The 22,563-nt window shown below is 42.6% G+C and overlaps 1 long non-coding RNA gene across 1 annotated transcript in view; it reads right to left on the bottom strand.

The window, feature by feature from the left end:
* The window catches only part of LOC120098187 (uncharacterized), a 54,638-nt gene that overhangs the window by 30,782 nt on the left and 1,293 nt on the right, over nucleotides 1-22,563 (bottom strand). Inside the window, exons 2-3 of the long non-coding RNA XR_015642869.1 lie at nucleotides 6,950-7,006; nucleotides 4,904-4,996 (exon numbers count right to left, since the gene is read on the bottom strand). This is a non-coding gene — a long non-coding RNA (uncharacterized LOC120098187). The remainder of the gene's footprint in view (nucleotides 1-4,903; nucleotides 4,997-6,949; nucleotides 7,007-22,563) is intronic.

The following is a 22,563-nucleotide window of genomic DNA, read 5'->3' as shown; positions in this document are numbered from 1 at the left end:
TAAAACATTTTATGGAGGTGGACACACCACGTGACTTATCCCAGGAACTATATACCCATTGGAATGCACCTAAAGACTTTTTCTTTATATATGTCTCTCTTCTTTATCCTAATGAGTTTCAGTTTATCATTTAGAAACCTTGCAAAACATTATCTTCTTTGGGACATGTTTCTGTAGTGGTTTGTAGGTTTAGCCCCCCATAGATTCATGTGTTTGAATGTTAGACCATAGTGAATGGCTCTAATAGGAGGTGTGGCCTTGTTGGAGGAAGTGTGTCACTATAAGGCAGGCTTTGAGATCTTCTATGCCCAGGATCTGCGCCCAGTGTGGAACTTAGTCTTCTCCTGGCTGTCTGCAGAGGACATTCTCCTTTTGGCTGCCTTTGAATCAAGATGTAGAACTCTTGGCACCATGTCTGTCTGTAGTCTGCCATGCTTCCTACCATGATGATAATAGGCTGAACCTCTGAAACTGTAAACCAGCCCAATTAAGTGTTTTCTTTTATAAGAGTTGTCTTGGTCATGGTATCTCTTCACAGTAATGAAACCTTAGCTAAGGCAGTTTCTTTTTTGAGATCTATTTTTATTAAGATTTTATGTGTGGAGGTGTTCTTCCTATAGATATCTGTGTGCCACACGTGTGCAATGCCCTTGGAAGCCAGAAGAGGGCACAGGATAGTCTAGAACTGGAGTTGTAGATGTAGGTGCTGGAAATTGAACTTCGATTCTCTGGAAGATCAGACTCTTGACTCTTCCAGAGAAGAGTCCTGTGATGCGCTTCTTGACACAGTGAATTAGTCCTCATTAGTATGTCTGCACCTTGCACATACCTTAGTTGCTGCATTGATTATGCTGCATTGCTTTACAGATTTACAGATACGCTTCCTCTAGTAGCCTGCTAACCTACTGCCTCATTGGCCTGGTAATGGTAGGGAATTCTGGGGCTCCAGGAATATCAGCCTGGAAGAAATGTTAATAGGGTCAATGGTCAATGGGTCACTATTTTTTATGGATCTTTGGGAAAAGTAATTTCTCAAATCTTTCTACCCTATAAAATTTGTAATGAGTGACACTGAGGGTTATTCATGGAACCCAGAATCCTCATTAATTGAATTTATTACATAAATAGCATTATAGTGACAACTAGAGGAATTTAAATGTGGCAATATTATTATCTACAATATCACTATCAAAGTCATCAACTTGCTGGGTATGGTGGTGTTCATTTATAATACCAGCTCTTGAGAGGCAGAGACAAGAGGATGGGGAGCCAGAGGCTATCCTGGGCTATATAGAGAGCCTCTGTCTCAAAAAAAGAAAGGCTATTAGCTCTGTTTATAAAGATATTATCTTTCAACTGTTGAAGCACTCCTAGAAATAAAGGTTTTATCATTTCCTGTCTTAACTTTACACAACAACCTCTCATTTTAGATTTCAAATCCCTCGTAGGGTTGTTCTTATTATTTATTTTTTATATCAACTCCACTAGTTAAACTCAAAGATGATATTAAGGCTTTGACTGACACTGGGCCTGGTGATTTAGTGCTATCCCAGGTAGTTAGGAAGGGGCAACAGGAAGATGGAAAGTTCTGAGCTTGCCTGGGCCGTAGAGTGAGACTAAGGGTAGCTTGGGCAACATAGTGAGGTACTGCTTCCAGGTTTTTAAAAGGAAGAGGATTAGGAATACAACTCATGGGAGGAACACTTGCCTAGCATTTAGAAGGCCTCCGGTTTATCCCTAGTGTAGAATAGAAGAGAAAGGAAGAGGAGGAGAAGCAGGAGGAGGACAGAGAAGAACCTGATTGACAGTATGTAAGGCTTTGAGAACCTATAGGTCAGCTAGTGCACAGGATCTCAGTACACAAAATTGGGTAGGAGGCAAACCCTTCTCTTAGGAAGGCAGCAGTTACAGCTAAGTAACACAAACTATACAGACATTAGCATAGACAATTCCAAACACTGCACAGGAAATATTTAGATCACCAACCATATTAAGATAATGCTTTTGTTTTCTTCAATTGAAACAATGTCTCCCAGAGTTACCCAGGCTGGCCTTGAAGTAATTCATGATCCTGATACTTCTGCTTATTGGGTGCATGAATTAACAGGCATGAACCTGTATATGTCATGCTGGGATATATAAAGTTCTTCAACAGACATAAGATTAATAAATGATGTCATCATCATCATTTTATTATTATTATACTATTATTATTTCTTTTTTATTATTGTGTCAGGAATTGAACCTTGGGTCTTACCCATGTTAGGCTAATAATCTACCACTGAACTATGCCTACAGCCCCAAGAAATGATCATAATAATTCTTCCTTAATAGTTAAATTTGTTCTCTAATAACTTCATATATAACTATTATTCCTTTTTAAAAATTCATTTATTTATTTTATATATATGTACACTTCAGATACACCAGAAGAGGGCATCAGATCTCATTACAGATGGCTGTGAGCCACCATGTGGTTGCTAGGATTTGAACTCAGGACCTCTGGAAGAGCAGTCAGCACCACTGAGCCATCTCTCCAGTCCCAACTATTATTCTTCTTTAGCACTATTCATTAAACTCACACTATGAGTAGCTTCCAGGCAGGTACCAGGCATTCTTTCAGCCTCCTGGAGTAAAGTAATATTTTTTATTCTTTAATCTCTTTTTACAGTCCAGTTGTTATCCCCATCCCGGTCTGCCCTCTGACTGTTCCTCATCTCATTCCTCCTTCCCCATCTCCAAGAGGACGCCCCACTCCCCACTCCACCAACCCTCCCCACTTCCTAGGGCCTCAAGTCTCTCGAGGGTTAGGTACATTTTCTCTCGCTGAGGCCAGACCAGGCAGTCCTCTGTTGTATATGTGTCAAGGGCCTCATATCAGCTAGTGTATGCTGCCTGGTTGGTGGCTCAGTGTCTGAGAGATCTCAGGGGTCCCAGTTAGTTGAGACTGCTGGTCTGCCTATGGTGTTGCCCTCCTCCTCAGCTTCTTCCAGCCTTTCCCTAATTCAACCACAGGGTTCCCTGGCTTCTGTCCATTGGTTGGGTGTAAGTATCTGCATCTGACTCTTTCAGCTGCTTGTTGGGCCTCTCAGAGGGCAGCCATGCTAGGCTCCTGTCTGTAAGCACACCATAGTATCAGTAATAGTGTCAGACCTTGGAGCCTCCCCTTGAGCTGGATCCCAATTTGGGCCTTTCCCTCAGTCTCTTCTCCAATTTTGTCCCTGCAGTTCTTTTAGACAGGAACAATTCTGGGTCAGAGTTTTTGACTGTGGGATGACAACCTCATCCCTCCACTTGAGGCCCTGTCTTTCTGCTGGAGGTGAACTCTATGAGTTCCCTCTCCCCACTGTTGGGCGTTTCATCTAAGGTCCTTCCCTTTGAGTCCTGAACACCTCTCACCTTCCAGGTCTCTGGTCCATTCTAGGGGGTCACTCCACCTCCTACCTTCTGAGGTTGCCTGATTCCATTCTTTCTGCTGTCTCTGAGGGCTACACTCCTGTCCCCATGCCCCAATACCTGATCAACCACGTTTCTCTTTTCCCATCCCTGTCCCCTCTACCACCCAGCCCCCCCATTGCTTTCTTCTCCCTCCCAAGTGGGATTGAGACATCCTCACTTGGACCCTTTGACTTATTAACCTTCTTGAGTTCTTGAAATAAAGTATTAAATAAAACCAAAAGTTCTCTTAACAGGGAACCAATAGGAACGTAGCCTAGTAGAGAAAAGCAGACAATAAACAAGAAAATGAACATATAGGCAAACAACAGTGAATGAGAATGACTGTAATGAAAATAACATGTGTTAGTGACTGGGGGACATCATTAGGTGGACATCATTTAAGATCTGTATTCAAGCCTGAAGGACAAGGAGTCAGTCACTCAAAAGAAAATCCACAGAGGAATGGCATTATGGAGTGGCCAACAATGGGGCTCTGAGTGGGCAGCTGGTGTGCTGCTGTGCACAGCTGGAGTCAGACTCAACTCCCAGGCAAGGGGCAGGAGACAGGGTTGAGAAAGGAAGCAGAAGCCAGCTAATGCTATAACTCACAGGTCAGGCAGAGAGCTTGTTTTAGTCTGAGTGCGATAGCAAATGTCGGAGAACTTTGAACAGGGAGGGGTCAGCAAGAGCACCTTTTTAAAAAAGCTCTTATGTAAAAAATGGATTGGGGAGTGCTAAGAGTAGTACGTGGGGTAGGCAAGGTGGGTCAGTCTTGCCACCAAGACTGATGACCTGAGTTCCATTCCCAGAAACTACAAAGTAGAAGGAGAGAGTTGATTCCTGCACATTGTTCTCTCCTTCCTTCCCTTCTTTCCCTCTTCACTCCCTCCCTCTCTCCCTCTATTCAACCCCCCCCACACACACACAGTGTTTATCTACTAATGGGACTAAGTTACCAGATGGAAAATTTGATGATGTAGCAAAAGGAAGTGATAATTGAATGATTCCTTGAAAATACTGTTTAAAACACAACTTTTTTTTTTTTTGAGGCAGGGTCTTACTATGGAACTCTGGCTCACCCGGAACTCTTCATGTAGACCAAGCTGGCCTTGACCTCACTGAGAACCGCCTGCCTCTGCCTCCCCAGTACTGGGATTAAAGGTGTACACCTGTTCTTTCAAAGTCTCCCGCGATGCAGACTGACTTGAGCTCCTCTAAACAAAGCACGTGCCTAGCATGTGTGTGAGGCACACAGATAAAGCAAGTCAGGCAGTCAGTACAGCCTTGCTGCCGGCATCTGTCTGCTGCCTGTTGCTACTTAACAAATTACTTCCAAGCTTAGCAGCTTTAAGTGCTTACTGTTGCTTGTTCTTTTGTAAACTGACCGGTAGTTCTGCTTGTCAAGCTGTTGTTGGGTGCTAAGAATGGCTACACTCTCGAGTCAGCAGCTGGTTTTGGCTCCTACCTGGGGGCTCAATGGAGCTGTGGACCGATGCCTTTGGTCTTCCTTCACAACAGCCTTTCCTGATGGGTGGTTTCCTCAGTTCTTGAGGCTCTCCTGGAGAAGGGATTCTTATGCATTGGTCAGTTGGGTTGTTTACAATAGATTCAATAGACTCAATAGAGTCCCTCTAGGGACTCTGTTTTAAAAACTCACCCACACATACCATCTATATCCAGAAGCCATATCTTTATTTATCTTACTAATTAAAACTGCCCAGCGAGAACTGTTTAAAATTTTATTACATTTACTGATTTAGTATGTGCATATCAGGGTAGACATACCACAGTGTTCTCATTTAGTATGGGCACGTCAGGTTGCACGTATCACAGTGTTCATTTAGAGGTCAGGGGACATTTAAGGGTTCTCTTGTTGTACCATATCGGCTTTGGAGATAGAACTCAGATTGTCTGGGTAGCAAGCTCCCTCACCTGCTGAGCCATCTCACCGGCTCTCATAAGAATTATTATACCCTATTTATTTATTTATTTATTTACCCCTATCGCAGTCCCCCTCACACTGCCCCTCTCCTACTCCTTTCCTTCTCCTTTGATGGGGATGCTCCTCCTCCCCCCAATATGGTCCCACCCTGGCAAATCAAGTCACTGGAGGACTAGGTGCATCATCTCTCACTGAGACCAGACAAGGCAGCTCAGTTGGTAGAATGTGGTCCACAGGCAGGCAACAGACTCAGGAACAGCCTCTGCTCCAGTCGTTGGGGGACCCATATGAAGATCAAACTGCACATCTGCTACACGTTTGTGGGGGGCTCTTTAGTTGGTGGTTCAGTCTCTGGGAGCCCCAAGGTTCCAGGTTAGATGAGTCTGTGGGTCTTCTCGTGGAGTCCCTTTCCCCTCCAGGTCCTTCAATCCCCCCACTGAATAAGAATTCTTAACAGCAGCTACAATGTAGCAGTGATTTTGCTGAGACCTAGAAAATAAGCTAAGCTTCATTCCCCCTGTAGGAACTTGAGTTTCTCTTTTCCAGGGGGAATACTGTTATCTGTCACCAAGAGTCTGCTTATTTTGTGTGCACATGGCAGATTTATCCTGGGTACAAAATTTACAAGTTCCATTTTCTCCCTATTCTAGCGGTGGCATTTTTCTGGTGCACTGTCAAATACCATAAAAAGGAAGTACTGAAAGAATGAGAGCCCACCGGGGGGCCAGAACAGGCTCCTTATACGCACAGTCTGTGAAATTACACTACAGCTTTGCCTTCCTGCAAGAGCAGAGATAAAGAAGCCTGGGAAAGCGGCACACTCCTGAGAGAGAAGGGGTGGAGTCAGAAACATGAGATAATAATCAACTTTAAAAAATGCAGCTTCTGAGAAAAGCCACTGGGCACAAAGGCACCCAGTTTTCCATTTCAAGGAGAGCACGAACAGGTAAAATCTGTTTCTGCTTTTGCCTTGTCTTATATCACAAAATAACACACTGCAAAAACATCTGGAATTGAACATAAATTTCCACGGGGCTGGGGGTAGTAGTGCCTTTTTGGGTGAGTAAAGGACCAGTAAAAGAACACCTCTATATGACAGTGTTTTGTTCTGGGTATCCTTATGATGACTAAAACTTAGGATTCTAAGTTGGAAAAGTTGGGCCAGGTGTGATGGTGCACGCCAATAATCATAGCACTCAGGAAGCTGAGGCAGGGAGAGTGCAAGTCCAAGGCTAGCCTGGGCTACATAGCAAAACAGACAACTTTTATCTTTGCTCTGGTTTTTATATTTCTAATAACTTCCCCTCTCAATTTCTCCTTTCCAAGTCGTGAGGTTGTCTTTCACAGCAAAAGTACCCCCGAAGGACTGCTCAGAGAGGCTCTCCACAGTGATTTTATTTTTAAATAAATCGTAGTTTTTATTTTTACTCTTCACAGTAGGTATTGGTCTCAGGGCATGCCTGAACACTTGAAATATGGCAAAGGAAAATGGGAGGGGAATCTTACACTTCAAGCTTGAGAGTTGGTTTTAATTACTTACAACTACAAAGTAGTTCGTGGCTTCCTTACCAGACAGCAAGGCCTCCAGTTTGCAGCTCACAGAATTCTGCTTGTCCACTTTTCCCCCTAGAAGTTGAAAAAAATCTGAGCTTTGATATTATAATATATTAATGAGTGTGTCCTACCACATGATTTTGCTTTTAAGTTAAAATTTTAATGAATGTACAAAATTGTAGGTCTTATGGTAATCTTTTCAGACAAGTTTATCATTGTATCTTACTTTTATACTTCTCCCATTTTATTTTGTTTTCAGACAAGGTCTCACTGTGTTACCCAAGCTTGAATGGAACTCACAATCAGCCTCCCCAGTGCTGGGATTACAGGTATGTGACACCACACTCAGCTTTAAAATAGTCTTTAACTATAGCAATTTGACCAGAGTTTGTATGCTGGGGGCTGGAGAGATGGCTCAGTGGTTAAAGTCACTGGCTAAAGAGGACCCAGGTTCAATTCCTAGTGTCTCCGTAATAACTCACAACCATCTGCAACTCCAGTTCTCGAAGGCCTGACACCATCTTCTGGCTTCTGTGTGAATAGGAACATGTGCAATATGTAGACATGCAGGCAGGCAAAACATCAATACTCATAAAATAAAATAATAATGATTAAAAATAATCATTGTTATTCACAAAACAGACATAGGCTTTCTTGGATTACAAGGGTTTTTTTTTTCCTTTTTTTTTTTTTTCTTTTTTTCGGAGCTGGGAACCGAACCCAGGGCCTTGCGCTTGCTAGGCAAGCGCTCTACCACTGAGCTAAATCTCCAACCCCCTTTTTTCCTTTTAAATTACATTTATTTGTGGGTGCCTGCATGTGCTTGGGTTGGGGTACAGGGAAGAAACCAAGACCAAGTTTAAGGAGAAAGTTGGCTGCATAATATTTCAGAATCAGAATTAGCTCTCCTTAGACATTTCCTACCTGCTGGGTGGTATCTTCAGGTCTTTACGTGAGCAATCCCCATGGACAGCTGTTATTTATCCCCATGTCACTCACTTAAGGTTGTATGGTTATTAAGTAGTAAAGCAAGTACGTAAGCTCCAACAATCTGACGTCAGAACTAGTCTTCTAGTGCTGTGTTACTTTCTATTTGATTGTGCCCACATGGTGACACAAGTTTACTGACCTCAAATGTCTGTCTCTAGCTTATGTCTAAATTTAAGCTTCAGTAAACCAGCATCTCCTGGGAGTTGGGTTGGGGGTGGGGTGGGTGGTGTGGAGGTGGGGGTGGGGGTGGGATTAGCCCTTTTCTTCTTCCCTTAGTCCTGTGTGCTACGATCACGGACATTTGCTACTCCAGCATCCTTAAACCCAAAGCCACCAGTACAGTCAATGTCTTCCTCTGAATCTCTTTCCTATTGAGACAATGAATGAAAGCTGAGTTACTGTGTCTGCCTATGACTTAGCTCTCCGTCTCCATCTCTGATCTCTAGCAAGTGCTAATGGTTCATTGATAGGCCATAGTTGACATCGGTCTTTACTTTCTTCTTGAATTGTTTCGGGAATCTTATCTGTGCTGGTTAAACTATGTCCTTCCCTCCTCTGCTCCAAAGATCTACTGTCTTTCTCTGCCCAGAACCATTGACCTCTGTGGCAGCACCAGCAGTTCCCGTGTCCCTGGCTTCCCATGGGCTCAGTGGATCCTTGATATGAGAGTAGGAGGAAGAAAGGGAGTCAGGAGAAACTTCTCCCCAACTTCCTGCTGTAGTGCGGCATTCTTTGGTAGCTGTCCAGCATCCAGCCTCCACGGCCTGGGCAGACCACATCTTCATCTTGTCCATAAACAGAATGGAAACCCTGTAGAGCCTCTCTATTCCTCTTGTTTCCCTGAACTCTGATGCTATTATGTACACAGTGCCTTTGATAAGTAACTTTCAATAGACTCTTTAGAGTGGAATGCTACTTTCCCTATTCCTCTAGTGTTCTCAAATGTTTCAAAGGCATGGGAGAGAGCCCAAACATCTAGCTATCTGTAGTATTAAATAGGCCTTAGGTAGATTTTCCCCCCAAATCGGATTTGAGTTCTCATTAGTTCATTTGTATCATGGGGGAGGGGCACAAGACTTTTGAGCATGACCACACTGGACTCAGAGATGGTCTCTTTCATGGCTTGGATGAGAGTCCTTCTCTTTGTCCTTTCCCCTGTGCCCTGCTGCTTCTCCCTTCACATCTTCAGTCTGTCACTTGTGGATTTTTTGTTTGTTTGTTTGTTTTTACTTCACCAGCACTCACCCATGTGAAAGCAATGCTCACCTCTCACCTAGGCCAATTGGAGTTTACTGTTTGCCCATCATAGACTTCTCTCCTGCTCAAAGTCATAGTTTTCTATCATAAGGCACATTGTGGTATTCCTTTATGGATCCCCTCCTGTGAACTCTCACTTACTTCAAATATCAAACAGGACACAGCTCAAAAGGCAAAGCATGGGGCTGGGGATTTAGCTCAGTGGTAGAGCGCTTATCTAGGAAGCACAAGGCCCTGGGTTCGGTCCCCAGCTCCGAAAAAAAAGAACCAAAAAAAAAAAAAAAAAAAGGCAAAGCATGAGTCTGAGAAGTACTTTGCTCTCCTAACCATATCAGGCTCTCCTTCTTTTCCCTGTCCATAGTTGTGTAACTACCCTGGCAGACTGCTGTGAGCCCTTGTACGGTAGTTCTCCCTCTGCCTCAGATGCTGTGATCCCAGTGTTACTGGCAAGAAGGGTTCCTTTTCCTTCTTCAGTTCCTGGCTCAAACACTGTCTCCTTAAGCCATCATTACAAGGAGTAACTTCTAGTAAGTTTCAACCCAATTCCCCATCTCTGCTTCTGGAAATGTTGTTTGTTCCCTTATTGGTGATTGCATCTTTATGGATAAAAAATCTTCAAGGACAAGGGTGTTACACTCTGTTCTCAGAATCTAGGATAAACCTCAGGTTAGAGCCGTGTGAAATTATAAGCAGTTTGAGTGATAAGTTAATCAATTTACATCTTTATACTTTTTAGTATGTTTGAGAATCAAACTTAGATCCTTGAACATTCTAAGTCAATATTCTTCTACTGAGCTGTATTAGTAGCTCCAATGGACTTTTGAAAAGAAAGACTAGTAAAAATACTTTTGAAAGAAACACATGTATAAGAATATATAGTGAGGAGTTCTCTGCACCCAAATCCCGTGGGAGGGAGAGCTAAACCTTCAGAGAGGCAGACAAGCCTGGGAAACCAGAAGAGACTGCTCCCTGCACACACATCTCGGACGCCAGAGGAAAAAGCCAAAGACCATCTGGAACCCTGGTGCACTGAAGCTCCCGGAAGGGGCGGCACAGGTCTTCCTGGTTGCTGCCGCTGCAGAGAGCCCCTGGGCAGCACCCCACGAGTGAACCTGAGCCTCGGGACCACAGGTAAGACCAAAATTTCTGCTGCAAGAAAGCTGCCTGGTGAACTCAAGACACAGGCCCACAGGAACAGCTGAAGACCTGTAGAGAGGAAAAACTACACGCCCGAAAGCAGAACACTCTGTCCCCATAACTGACTGAAAGAGAGGAAAACAGGTCTACAGCACTCCTGACACACAGGCTTATAGGACAGTCTAGCCACTGTCAGAAATAGCAGAACAAAGTAACACTAGAGATAATCTGATGGCGAGAGGCAAGCGCAGGAACACAAGCAACAGAAACCAAGACTACATGGCATCATCGGAGCCCAATTCTCCCACCAAAGCAAACACGGAATATCCAAACACACCAGAAAAGCAAGATCTAGTTTCAAAATCATATTTGATCATGATGCTGGAGGACTTCAAGAAAGACATGAAGAACTCCCTTAGAGAACAAGTAGAAGCCTACAGAGAGGAATCGCAAAAATCCCTGAAAGAATTCCAGGAAAACATAAATAAACAAGTAGAAGCCCATAGAGAGGAGACACAAAAATCCCTGAAAGAATTCCAGGAAAACACAATCAAACAGTTGAAGGAATTAAAAATGGAAATAGAAGCAATCAAGAAAGAACACATAGAAACAACCCTGGATATAGAAAACCAAAAGAAGAGACAAGGAGCTGTAGATACAAGCTTCACCAACAGAATACAAGAGATGGAAGAGAGAATCTCAGGAGCAGAAGATTCCATAGAAATCATTGACTCGACTGTCAAAGATAATGTAAAGCGGAAAAAGCTACTGGTCCAAAACATACAGGAAATCCAGGACTCAATGAGAAGATCAAACCTAAGGATAATAGGTATAGAAGAGAGTGAAGACTCCCAGCTCAAAGGACCAGTAAATATCTTCAACAAAATCATAGAAGAAAACTTCCCTAACCTAAAAAAAGAGATACCCATAGACATACAAGAAGCCTACAGAACTCCAAATAGATTGGACCAGAAAAGAAACACCTCCTGTCACATAATTGTCAAAACACCAAACGCACAAAATAAAGAAAGAATATTAAAAGCAGTAAGGGAAAAAGGTCAAGTAACATATAAAGGGAGACCTATCAGAATCACACCAGACTTCTCGCCAGAAACTATGAAGGCCAGAAGATCCTGGACTGATGTCATACAGACCCTAAGAGAACACAAATGCCAGCCCAGGTTACTGTATCCAGCAAAACTCTAAATTAACATTGATGGAGAAACCAAGATATTCCATGACAAAACCAAATTTACACAATATCTTTCTACAAATCCAGCACTACAAAGGATAATAAATGGTAAAGCCCAACATAAGGAGGCAAGCTATACCCTAGAAGAAGCAAGAAACTAATCGTCTTGGCAACAAAACAAAGAGAATGAAAGCACACAAACATAACCTCACATCCAAATATGAATATAAAGGGAAACAATAATCACTATTCCTTAATATCTCTCAATATCAATGGCCTCAACTCCCCAATAAAAAGACATAGATTAACAAACTGGATACGCAACGAGGACCCTGCATTCTGCTGCCTACAGGAAACACACCTCAGAGACAAAGACAGACACTACCTCAGAGTGAAAGGCTGGAAAACAACTTTCCAAGCAAATGGTCAGAAGAAGCAAGCTGGAGTAGCCATTCTAATATCAAATAAAATCAATTTCCAACTAAAAGTCATCAAAAAAGATAAGGAAGGACACTTCATATTCATCAAAGGAAAAATCCACCAAGATGAACTCTCAATCCTAAATATCTATGCCCCAAATACAAGGGCACCTACATACGTAAAAGAAACCTTACTAAAGCTCAAAACACACATTGCACCTCACACAATAATAGTGGGAGATTTCAACACCCCACTCTCATCAATGGACAGATCATGGAAACAGAAATTAAACAGTGATGTCGACAGACTAAGAGAAGTCATGAGCCAAATGGACTTAACGGGTATTTATAGAACATTCTATCCTAAAGCAAAAGGATATACCTTCTTCTCAGCTCCTCATGGTACTTTCTCCAAAATTGACCATATAATTGGTCAAAAAACGGGCCTCAACAGGTACAGAAAGATAGAAATAATCCCATGCGTGCTATCGGACCACCACGGCCTAAAACTGGTCTTCAATAACAATAAGGGAAGAATGCCCACATATACGTGGAAATTGAACAATGCTCTACTCAATGATAACCTGGTCAAGGAAGAAATAAAGAAAGAAATTAAAAACTTTTTAGAATTTAATGAAAATGAAGATACAACATACTCAAACTTATGGGACACAATGAAAGCTGTGCTAAGAGGAAAACTCATAGCGCTGAGTGCCTGCAGAAAGAAACAGGAAAGAGCATATGTCAGCAGCTTGACAGCACACCTAAAAGCTCTAGAACAAAAAGAAGCAAATACACCCAGGAGGAGTAGAAGGCAGGAAATAATCAAACTCAGAGCTGAAATCAACCAAGTAGAAACAAAAAGGACCATAGAAAGAATCAACAGAACCAAAAGTTGGTTCTTTGAGAAAATCAACAAGATAGATAAACCCTTAGCCAGACTAACGAGAGGACACAGAGAGTGCGTCCAAATTAACAAAATCAGAAATGAAAAGGGAGACATAACTACAGATTCAGAGGAAATTCAAAAAATCATCAGATCTTACTATAAAAACCTATATTCAACAAAACTTGAAAATCTTCAGGAAATGGACAATTTCCTAGACAGATACCAGGTATCGAAGTTAAATCAGGAACAGATAAACCAGTTAAACAACCCCATAACTCCTAAGGAAATAGAAGCAGTCATTAAAGGTCTCCCAACCAAAAAGAGCCCAGGTCCAGACGGGTTTAGTGCAGAATTCTATCAAACCTTCATAGAAGACCTCATACCAATATTATCCAAACTATTCCACAAAATTGAAACAGATGGAGCCCTACCGAATTCCTTCTACGAAGCCACAATTACTCTTATACCTAAACCACACAAAGACACAACAAAGAAAGAGAACTTCAGACCAATTTCCCTTATGAATATCGACGCAAAAATACTCAATAAAATTCTGGCAAACCGAATTCAAGAGCACATCAAAACAATCATCCACCATGATCAAGTAGGCTTCATCCCAGGCATGCAGGGATGGTTTAATATACGGAAAACCATCAACGTGATCCATTATATAAACAAACTGAAAGAACAGAACCACATGATCATTTCATTAGATGCTGAGAAAGCATTTGACAAAATTCAACACCCCTTCATGATAAAAGTCCTGGAAAGAATAGGAATTCAAGGCCCATACCTAAACATAGTAAAAGCCATATACAGCAAACCAGTTGCTAACATTAAACTAAATGGAGAGAAACTTGAAGCAATCCCACTAAAATCAGGGACTAGACAAGGCTGCCCACTCTCTCCCTACTTATTCAATATAGTTCTTGAAGTTCTAGCCAGAGCAATCAGACAACAAAAGGAGATCAAGGGGATACAGATCGGAAAAGAAGAGGTCAAAATATCACTATTTGCAGATGACATGATAGTATATTTAAGTGATCCCAAAAGTTCCACCAGAGAACTACTAAAGCTGATAAACAACTTCAGCAAAGTGGCTGGGTATAAAATTAACTCAAATAAATCAGTTGCCTTCCTCTATACAAAAGAGAAACAAGCCGAGAAAGAAATTAGGGAAACGACACCCTTCATAATAGACCCAAATAATATAAAGTACCTCGGTGTGACTTTAACCAAGCAAGTAAAAGATCTGTACAATAAGAACTTCAAGACACTGAGGAAAGAAATTGAAGAAGACCTCAGAAGATGGAAAGATCTCCCATGCTCATGGATTGGCAGGATTAATATAATAAAAATGGCCATTTTACCAAAAGCAATCTACAGATTCAATGCAATCCCCATCAAAATACCAATCCAATTCTTCAAAGAGTTAGACAGAACAATTTGCAAATTCATCTGGAATAACAAAAAACCCAGGATAGCTAAAGCTATCCTCAACAATAAAAGGACTTCAGGGGGAAATCACTATCCCTGAACTCAAGCAGTATTACAGAGCAATAGTGATAAAAACTGCATGGTATTGGTACAGAGACAGACAGATAGACCAATGGAATAGAATTGAAGACCCAGAAATGAACCCACACACCTATGGTCACTTGATTTTTGACAAAGGAGCCAAAACCATCCAATGGAAAAAAGATAGCATTTTCAGCAAATGGTGCTGGTTCAACTGGAGGGCAACATGTAGAAGAATGCAGATCGATCCATGCTTATCACCCTGTACAAAGGTTAAGTCCAAGTGGATCAAGGACCTCCACATCAAACCAGACACACTCAAACTAATAGAAGAAAAATTAGGGAAACATCTGGAACACATGGCACTGGAAAAAATTTCCTGAACAAAACACCATTGGCTTATGCTCTAAGATCAAGAATCGACAAATGGGATCTCATAAAACTGCAAAGCTTCTGTAAGGCAAAGGACACTGTGGTTAGGACAAAACGGCAACCAACAGATTGGGAAAAGATCTTTACCAATCCTACAACAGATAGAGGCCTTATATCCAAAATATACAAAGAACTCAAGAAGTTAGACCGCAGGGAAACAAATAACCCTATTAAAAAATGGGGTTCAGAGCTAAACAAAGAATTCACAGCTGAGGAATGCCGAATGGCTGAGAAACACCTAAAGAAATGTTCAACATCTTTAGTCATAAGGGAAATGCAAATCAAAACAACCCTGAGATTTCACCTCACACCAGTGAGAATGGCTAAGATCAAAAACTCAGGTGACAGCAGATGCTGGCGAGGATGTGGAGAAAGAGGAACACTCCTCCATTGTTGGTGGGATTGCAGACTGGTAAAACCATTCTGGAAATCAGTCTGGAGGTTCCTCAGAAAATTGGACATTGAACTGCCTGAGGATCCAGCTATACCTCTCTTGGGCATATACCCAAAAGATGCCTCAACATATAAAAGAGACACGTGCTCCACTATGCTCATCGCAGCCTTATTTATAATAGCCAGAAACTGGAAAGAACCCAGATGCCCTTCAACAGAGGAATGGATACAGAAAATGTGGTACATCTACACAATGGAATATTACTCAGCTATCAAAAACAACGAGTTTATGAAATTCGTAGGCAAATGGTTGGAACTGGAAAATATCATCCTGAGTGAGCTAACCCAATCACAGAAAGACATACATGGTATGCACTCATTGATAAGTGGCTATTAGCCCAAATGCTTGAATTACCCTAGATCCCTAGAACAAACGAAACTCAAGACGGATGATCAAAATGTGAATGCTTCACTCCTTCTTTAAATGAGGAAAAAGAATACACTTGGCAGGGAAGGGAGAGGCAAAGATTAAAACAGAGACTGAAGGAACACCCATTCAGAGCCTGCCCCACATGTGGCCCATACATATACAGCCACCCAATTAGACAAGATGGATGAAGCAAAGAAGTGCAGACCGACAGGAGCTGGATGTAGATCTCTCCTAAGAGACACAGCCAGAATACAGCAAATACAGAGGCGAATGCCAGCAGCAAACCACTGAACTGAGAATAGGTCCCCTATTGAAGGAATCAGAGAAAGAACTGGAAGAGCTTGAAGGGGCTCGAGAACCCATATGTACAACAATGCCAAGCAATCAGAGCTTCCAGGGACTAAGCCACTACCTAAAGACTATACATGGACTGACCCTGGACTCTGACCCCATAGGTAGCAATGAATATCCTAGTAAGAGCACCAGTGGAAGGGGAAGCCCTGGGTCCTGCTAAGACTGAACCCCCAGTGAACTAGTCTATGGGGGGAGGGCGGCAATGGGGGGAGGGTTGGGAGGGGAACACCCATAAGGAAGGGGAGGGGGGAGGGGGATGTTTGCCCGGAAACCGGGAAAGGGAATAACACTCGAAATGTATATAAGAAATACTCAAGTTAATAAAAAAAAAAAGAAAAAAAAAGAAAATAGAGATGAAATTGAGCAGAAGTATTTCAAAGTTATTAACACTAGTAGTGTTTTATACTTGAATGCATTTGCTCCATCCCATAGATCCACTGATACCTCCTCCCATATTTACAGTGGGGTACAGATATATTCCACTTCAGTTATACTTGAATGATATTAAAGTAGAAAACTAAAGCATTCTTTCTATTCTTGAGGACTTTACTGAAAATCTAGCTTTAATGTTCCAACAAAGAGTCTTAATGTAAATTACTCATAGTAAGTCCTGATCCAACGTCAGCCTCAGCAAGGTAAATACACTTTTGAGAACTCACATGCTTCCTAGGTTATCCTGAAATAATGATTGTTCTTTGTTTTTACAAGTTACTGTGAGTTCTTTTCTAAATTTAATGTAATTTTCTTTTTTATAAATCTTTAGTAGCCTTGAGGAATTACAGTTCATAGAGGAAAAACTAACTTAAAAAAAAAAAAGAATATATAGTGAGGGATGCCTTGGACACTTAGGCCTGACTTAAAGAGTCATCCTGGCTGTAACAGATGTATTAACATTTACTGTTGCTTTGCCCCATCAGCAAATAGAGGCTCACTGTGTCTGTGTCTGTGTCTGTGTCTGTGTCTGTGTCTGTGTCTGTGTCTGTGTCTGTGTCTGTGTCTGTGTCTGTGTCTGTGTCTGTGTCTGTGTCGTCTGTGTCTGTGTCTGTGTCTGTGTCTGTGTCTGTGTGTGTCTGTGTCTGTGTGTGTCTGTGTCTGTGTCTGTGTGTGTCTGTGTCTGTGTGTGTCTGTGTCTGTGTCTGTGTCTGTGTCTGTGTCTGTGTCTGTGTCTGTGTCTGTGTCTGTGTCTGTGTCTGCCTTTAGACTTGGGAGAAGAGTGGAATATCAACTCCTAAGAGGCAGAGGAAAGGTATGGTATAAAAAGAGGAAGATATATATGTTCCTGCACTTGTACACACACAGACACACACAAACAAACACACACACACACACAGACAAACACACATGGGAGTGTAGGGGGGTGTGGGTGTGTGGGCATGCGTCCATGAGCATCCCATGTGTTTGCATGCAACCTACACAAAAATTTTTGAAGTTAAAACAGCAGAAACGGGTTGGGGATTTAGCTCAGTGGTAGAGCGCTTGCCTAGGAAGCGCAAGGCCCTGGGTTCGGTCCCCAGCTCCGAAAAAAAGAACAACAACAACAAAAAAACAAAAAACAAAAAACAAAAACAAAAACAAAAAAAACAGCAGAAACATCCCACTGAGGGAATTTCCCTTTCCCCCCAGTCTAACAAGTCCATATGCTCTAACATATCAATCTGTAATGAAAACTAAAGCTGGTGTTACGCACGAAGGCATTATCCAGTTGCCACATCACACAAGACAGGTAGCTCTATCCATGATATACTTCCACTTCAGTCTATTTTAGGAAGCTTCTGGATTCTAATCTAAAAGTGGTATCTGGAAAAGAGATAATAATTTGTGCTCACATAGCAGTTTTCATCCAAAGGACTTAAAGTACTGCACAAAGAAATAAGTATTATTATCCCAGATGGAGCCTGTCAGACAGAGGGGCTACTGCCCTGTCAGCAGGTTAAAGAGAAGGAGTCCTGGGCTCGGAACACAGCCCTATACTATAAATTACTGCGTCACGGCCTCTCCTGATGGAGGGCTAGGTTATTAGTGATGAGTTTTTTCCCCCTTTAAATTAAGTAGGCTATCAGGTCTTAGTATTTTAGTATATGCCCCAAATATGAAAGTAAGTGCTTATAAAACTTCTGAATTTGGGATTGTGTAGCTATTTAAAATAAGAAAACCGATAGATTAATGTACTACATAGGTGGCGATATTATTTATTTAAGATCCACAGCAAATGGGATGAGACAGGAGTTATTTTGTCACCCGTTGTGCAGTTGTGGAGAATGTGGGAAAGTCATGAAGCAGAGCCAAGCTTAGATGGAGGTGACTGATGCTGAAGCCCTCACAGTTAGTGGGTCGCTCTGTGTCAAGTACCTTGTGAGGCATTCTGGCAGCACCGGGGTCTAAACCTAAGGCATCGCTCACGTGAAGCTAGCATTCTACCATAGAGCTACGGCCTCGAGCCTTGTGTGTGAATCTGTACAAATTATCTAAGAGTTCATTTACCAAATCCTAGGAGGTGGATCGATTGTCCTCCCAATAAAGGTTTACAAAGGCAAAGTAATTTATCTGAGCTCAGTTTTAAAAGCAGACAAAAGAGCGGTGGGCAAGGAGGCAGAGCCTTAGGACTTTTCCTGCCACGGAGCAGTTGTACAACCCTGAGTCTATCAGTAGGGTTCCTGGCTTCAATTCTTCCCTGTAAAAGGGGAATGTGCTGAGGGACACTGGTGCTAAACTTCTGCCCACTGCTAAAACACTGCTGCTCCGTAACTGCTTTCTATTTAGTCTCTTGTTTGAAATCCTTGGAGGACAAGAAATGAACCACACAGAACCTGAAAGTGACTCTGGCAGCCAAATTTAGAAAACAGATCTCAAAAGAAGAAAAAAAAGAAGTTTACAAAAATGTCTTTATATAGAAAGCGAGACTATCCTGCAAAGGGTTTCGCTCGATCTGTGTCTCAGTGACCAGATGGAGGTCACACTCCCCCCCCCCATGCCCAGCTAGTTCTCCTGCCTGCAACAAGTCATGTGACTTGGGTCAGGGGTCCTTTCTGCCCATGGACCAGCCTGAGCTGGAAGAAGCCCATCTTGTGTGGGAGGGCCCTGAGAGAATTGCCAAGGTTTTCATGTGGGTGTTCTAGCTTGAATTCAGAATGTCTGTATCATTCTCTTTACCTCTGGTTTTGTTCTTAGTGACTATTACATAGTGACACAACCCACTGCTAACATGAACCAGTTGGGGTTTTTTTTCTCCCACAACCTTATGGTGAGCTATAGGGACATTAACAAGGCTGGTATCCACATCTCTGTGTGGTTCTTGTTCAAAAGCATTAATTTGGGGTGATAAGATGCCTCGGCTGGTAAGGACACTTGCTATCAAGCCTTATGACCTGAGTTTGAGTTTCAGGACACACACACACACACACACACACACACACACACACACACACACACACAAATAAATAAATAAATAAATAAATAAATGAATGAATGAATGAATGAATAAATAAATAAATAAATAAATAAATTTTTAAGCCTGGCTTTGAATTTATGATAAGTCTTGGCAATGAAAATCATTTATGAATCAGGTTTGACTGCGTACACTTTTGATCTCAGCTCTTGGGTAGAAGAGGCAGGCGGATCTCTGTGAGTTCAATACCAGCCTAGCTACAGAGTTAATATTCAGGGCAGCCAGGGTTATGATAAGAGTTTGAGAAAAATAAAGAAAGAAAGAAGAAAATTATATTATATTCTCATACGTCTCTATTTCTCCCCCCCCCCTTTTTTTTGTAAAATGTTGCTTACAAACACCAAATAGAGTCTCTGTGATATTGGAAGAGGGCTTTGGGGGTGTGCATGACGACACTGCTTTGGTTCTAGGTTTTTTGAGTTTGCAAAATGCAAAATCGTTGAAGCAAGTACATACTGTACATGAGGCAGTTGACACAAAATGCCCCCAATAAGTGGAGACCACCATTGTAGTTATCAGTTATTAAGTCAGATGCAGAGTTAGGGGCTCAGAGTCCCAAGCCTAAATGTCTAAGACAGGGGACTAATTCACTTCGGATTCCAGGAAAGGCATAGACACGAGCTGCCTAGAGACACCACGTGCCCTGGCCTTCCATGCTCTGTAGAAGCTAATTCTGCAGTTATTCTCATACACACCACACCTCCAGGAAAGTGGGACAATCGTCTCTTTTCTCTTTGGACACCCCGCCTGGGTCTGCATCGTCTATGGCCACAGGAACCTGGTCACTGCTAGGACATAAGAACTTTCCTTTCCACCAGAAGACTCTGAGGTGGATGTAGCCCCAGGAAATTACTTCTAGTACTAATTAGCAGTAGATTTTTATTTTTTGACATTGGGTCTCCTGTATCCTGGGCTGACCTGCAACTGGTTATATAGCCAAGGATGACCTTGAATTCAGACACATTGCTTCTGCCTCCCAAGTGTTAGGATTCTAGGTGTGTGCCACTACATTGAGTTTACACAGTGCCAAGGGTCAAACCCATGGCCTCATACATGCTAGGTAAGCACCTTTGCCTTGACCTACATCTCTAGCCATATGTATCTGATGGTGCATACTTACACTGCTGTGTGTTGCATACGCTAGGCAAGAATTGTACCAACTGAGCCACATCCCCAGCCCTGCATTTGTTTAATTTTGTGTATATGAGTGTTCTGCCTAGATGTGTGTATGTAGGCCCAGAATCCATAGAACTCAGGAGAAGGCATCAGCTCCCCTGGAGTCAGTATTACTATGGCTGTTGTGAACCACCATGTGGGTTCTGGGAAATGAACCTTGTTCCTCTGCATGAGCAGTCAGTGCTGTTAACCTCCATCTCTCCAGTCCTGGTCCCCACCACTACCACCACCACCACCATTTTGTTTTAGACTGGATTTGCCTTTTAAGCTTGTTTGTTTGTTTGTTTGTTTGTTTGTTTGTATCTCACTGTGTATTCCTGGCTGGCCTAGAAAATTGTGTGTGTGGGAGCGTGCATCTCTGCAGTCAGAGGACAGTTTGTGGGCGTTGGTTCTGCCCTTTTACCATAGGAGCCCCAGGGACTAAACACGTGTCCTCAGTCTTGCTGATGGGCACCTTCACCTGCTGATCCATCTTGCCAGTTCATTTTTTAAAAACATACAGGAAATCCTACCATGCAATGATTTCTTACCACATAGAGGCTCTGATCTCTTTGCCTGGGAATTACTAGTGTAAGTCACCAACTGTCCCTCTCGTTCAACATAAATTTTGCCCTGTCTCCGAGCTAGGCATTGTTTTAAGTGCCTTGGACCCCTCATCCCATATCAGCCACACCCTTCTATTCTGGTTTTAAATGTTATCTCCCAAAGAAGCCTTCCTTTGTCCAGGCTGACCTTGTCTCTGCCCTCCCATTACTCTCTATCATTTCATTCTGTTTATTTCCTTCAGAATACTGACCACTATAAGCAATTAGTTACCAACTCAATTGTTTGTTGCTGTCCCTCCAGCCAGACCAAGAGCTTTGGGAGCACGGGACATTGTTGATTTGGCTCTTCTGTATGTCCAGGAACTAGGGCGGCGGCTCTCTGTTTGGCACGTAGGCACGGTGAATTGAGTATTTAATTGAATAAAAACATAAAACGGTGCCATGAGACACATTCTATAATTTTCCCCATTACTCCAATGAGGAAACTGGGGGTTAGAGAGTAAAGCGGAGTCTTACCAAAGCTAGTAACTTATAAAACAGGCTAAAGAACACCCAGCTGTCCTTCACCCCAGAGTACACGCTCCTTACAACTCTGCTGCTGTGTGTGCTCTTAAGTATCTAGGCCTCTCTGGAGAGCTCCTTTCCACTGAAAAAATGAGGGGTGGGGTTAGCCACCCTCGCTATAGCAATAGTTCGCAATTTATGGTATCTATGACCAGTGAAGGGGCTGTGAAGCCTGGCTTGAGGCCTCTGAGAGCACTGATGCTGGGAAGATGGCTCAGCAGTTGAGAGCTCTGCTCTTGCAGAGACCACATGCACTTATGTGCATGTACACATACCTACACACACACACACACACACACACACACACACACACACACACACAGAGAGAGAGAGAGAGAGAGAGAGAGAACAAACACACACATAACTTTAAAAACAGTAAAAAAATTTTAAAAAGATCACTGATCCTCAGCCACCACCCCACCCCCACCCCCGTTTTCCTTCTCTTTTCTCATTCCTTCTCTAAAGATTTGCTGATTGTACCTTGTGTGTTGGATGTAATAGGGGTCTAAAGACTCAGAACATCGACTATGCCATTGCAGCTGCTTGAAGTACTGTAGAGTCAATGGTGTGACGGTGAGCTGTGCAAGTGACATAGTAACCCAGAGGAGGGCATATGTGTTGAATGGAGTGGTGGTGGTGGTGGTAGTGTGTGTGTGTGTGTGTGTGTGTGTGTGTGTGTGTGTGTGTGTGTGTGTGTGATCAGCTACCAGGCTGCTAAGCAGAAGGAGGCCTGGAGAGTTTTGTTTGGGAATATGGCTTTTACTCTTGGGTCTGGTCACATCCATTCACTTGGATTTTTAGACAGCGGACTGGCTGTGGTCTAACTGGGACCGTGCCAGGAGGCAAAAAGCATTATTACCACTGGGATCTCTGCAGTGTTCAGATTCA

The sequence above is a fragment of the Rattus norvegicus genome, chromosome 18, assembly GCF_021556685.1.
Source record: "Rattus norvegicus strain SHRSP/BbbUtx chromosome 18, alternate assembly SHRSP_T2T, whole genome shotgun sequence".
Lineage (NCBI taxonomy): Eukaryota > Metazoa > Chordata > Mammalia > Rodentia > Muridae > Rattus > Rattus norvegicus.
The sequence above is the reverse complement of the archived record's forward strand: the minus strand, read 5'-3'. Positions and strand labels throughout refer to the sequence as shown.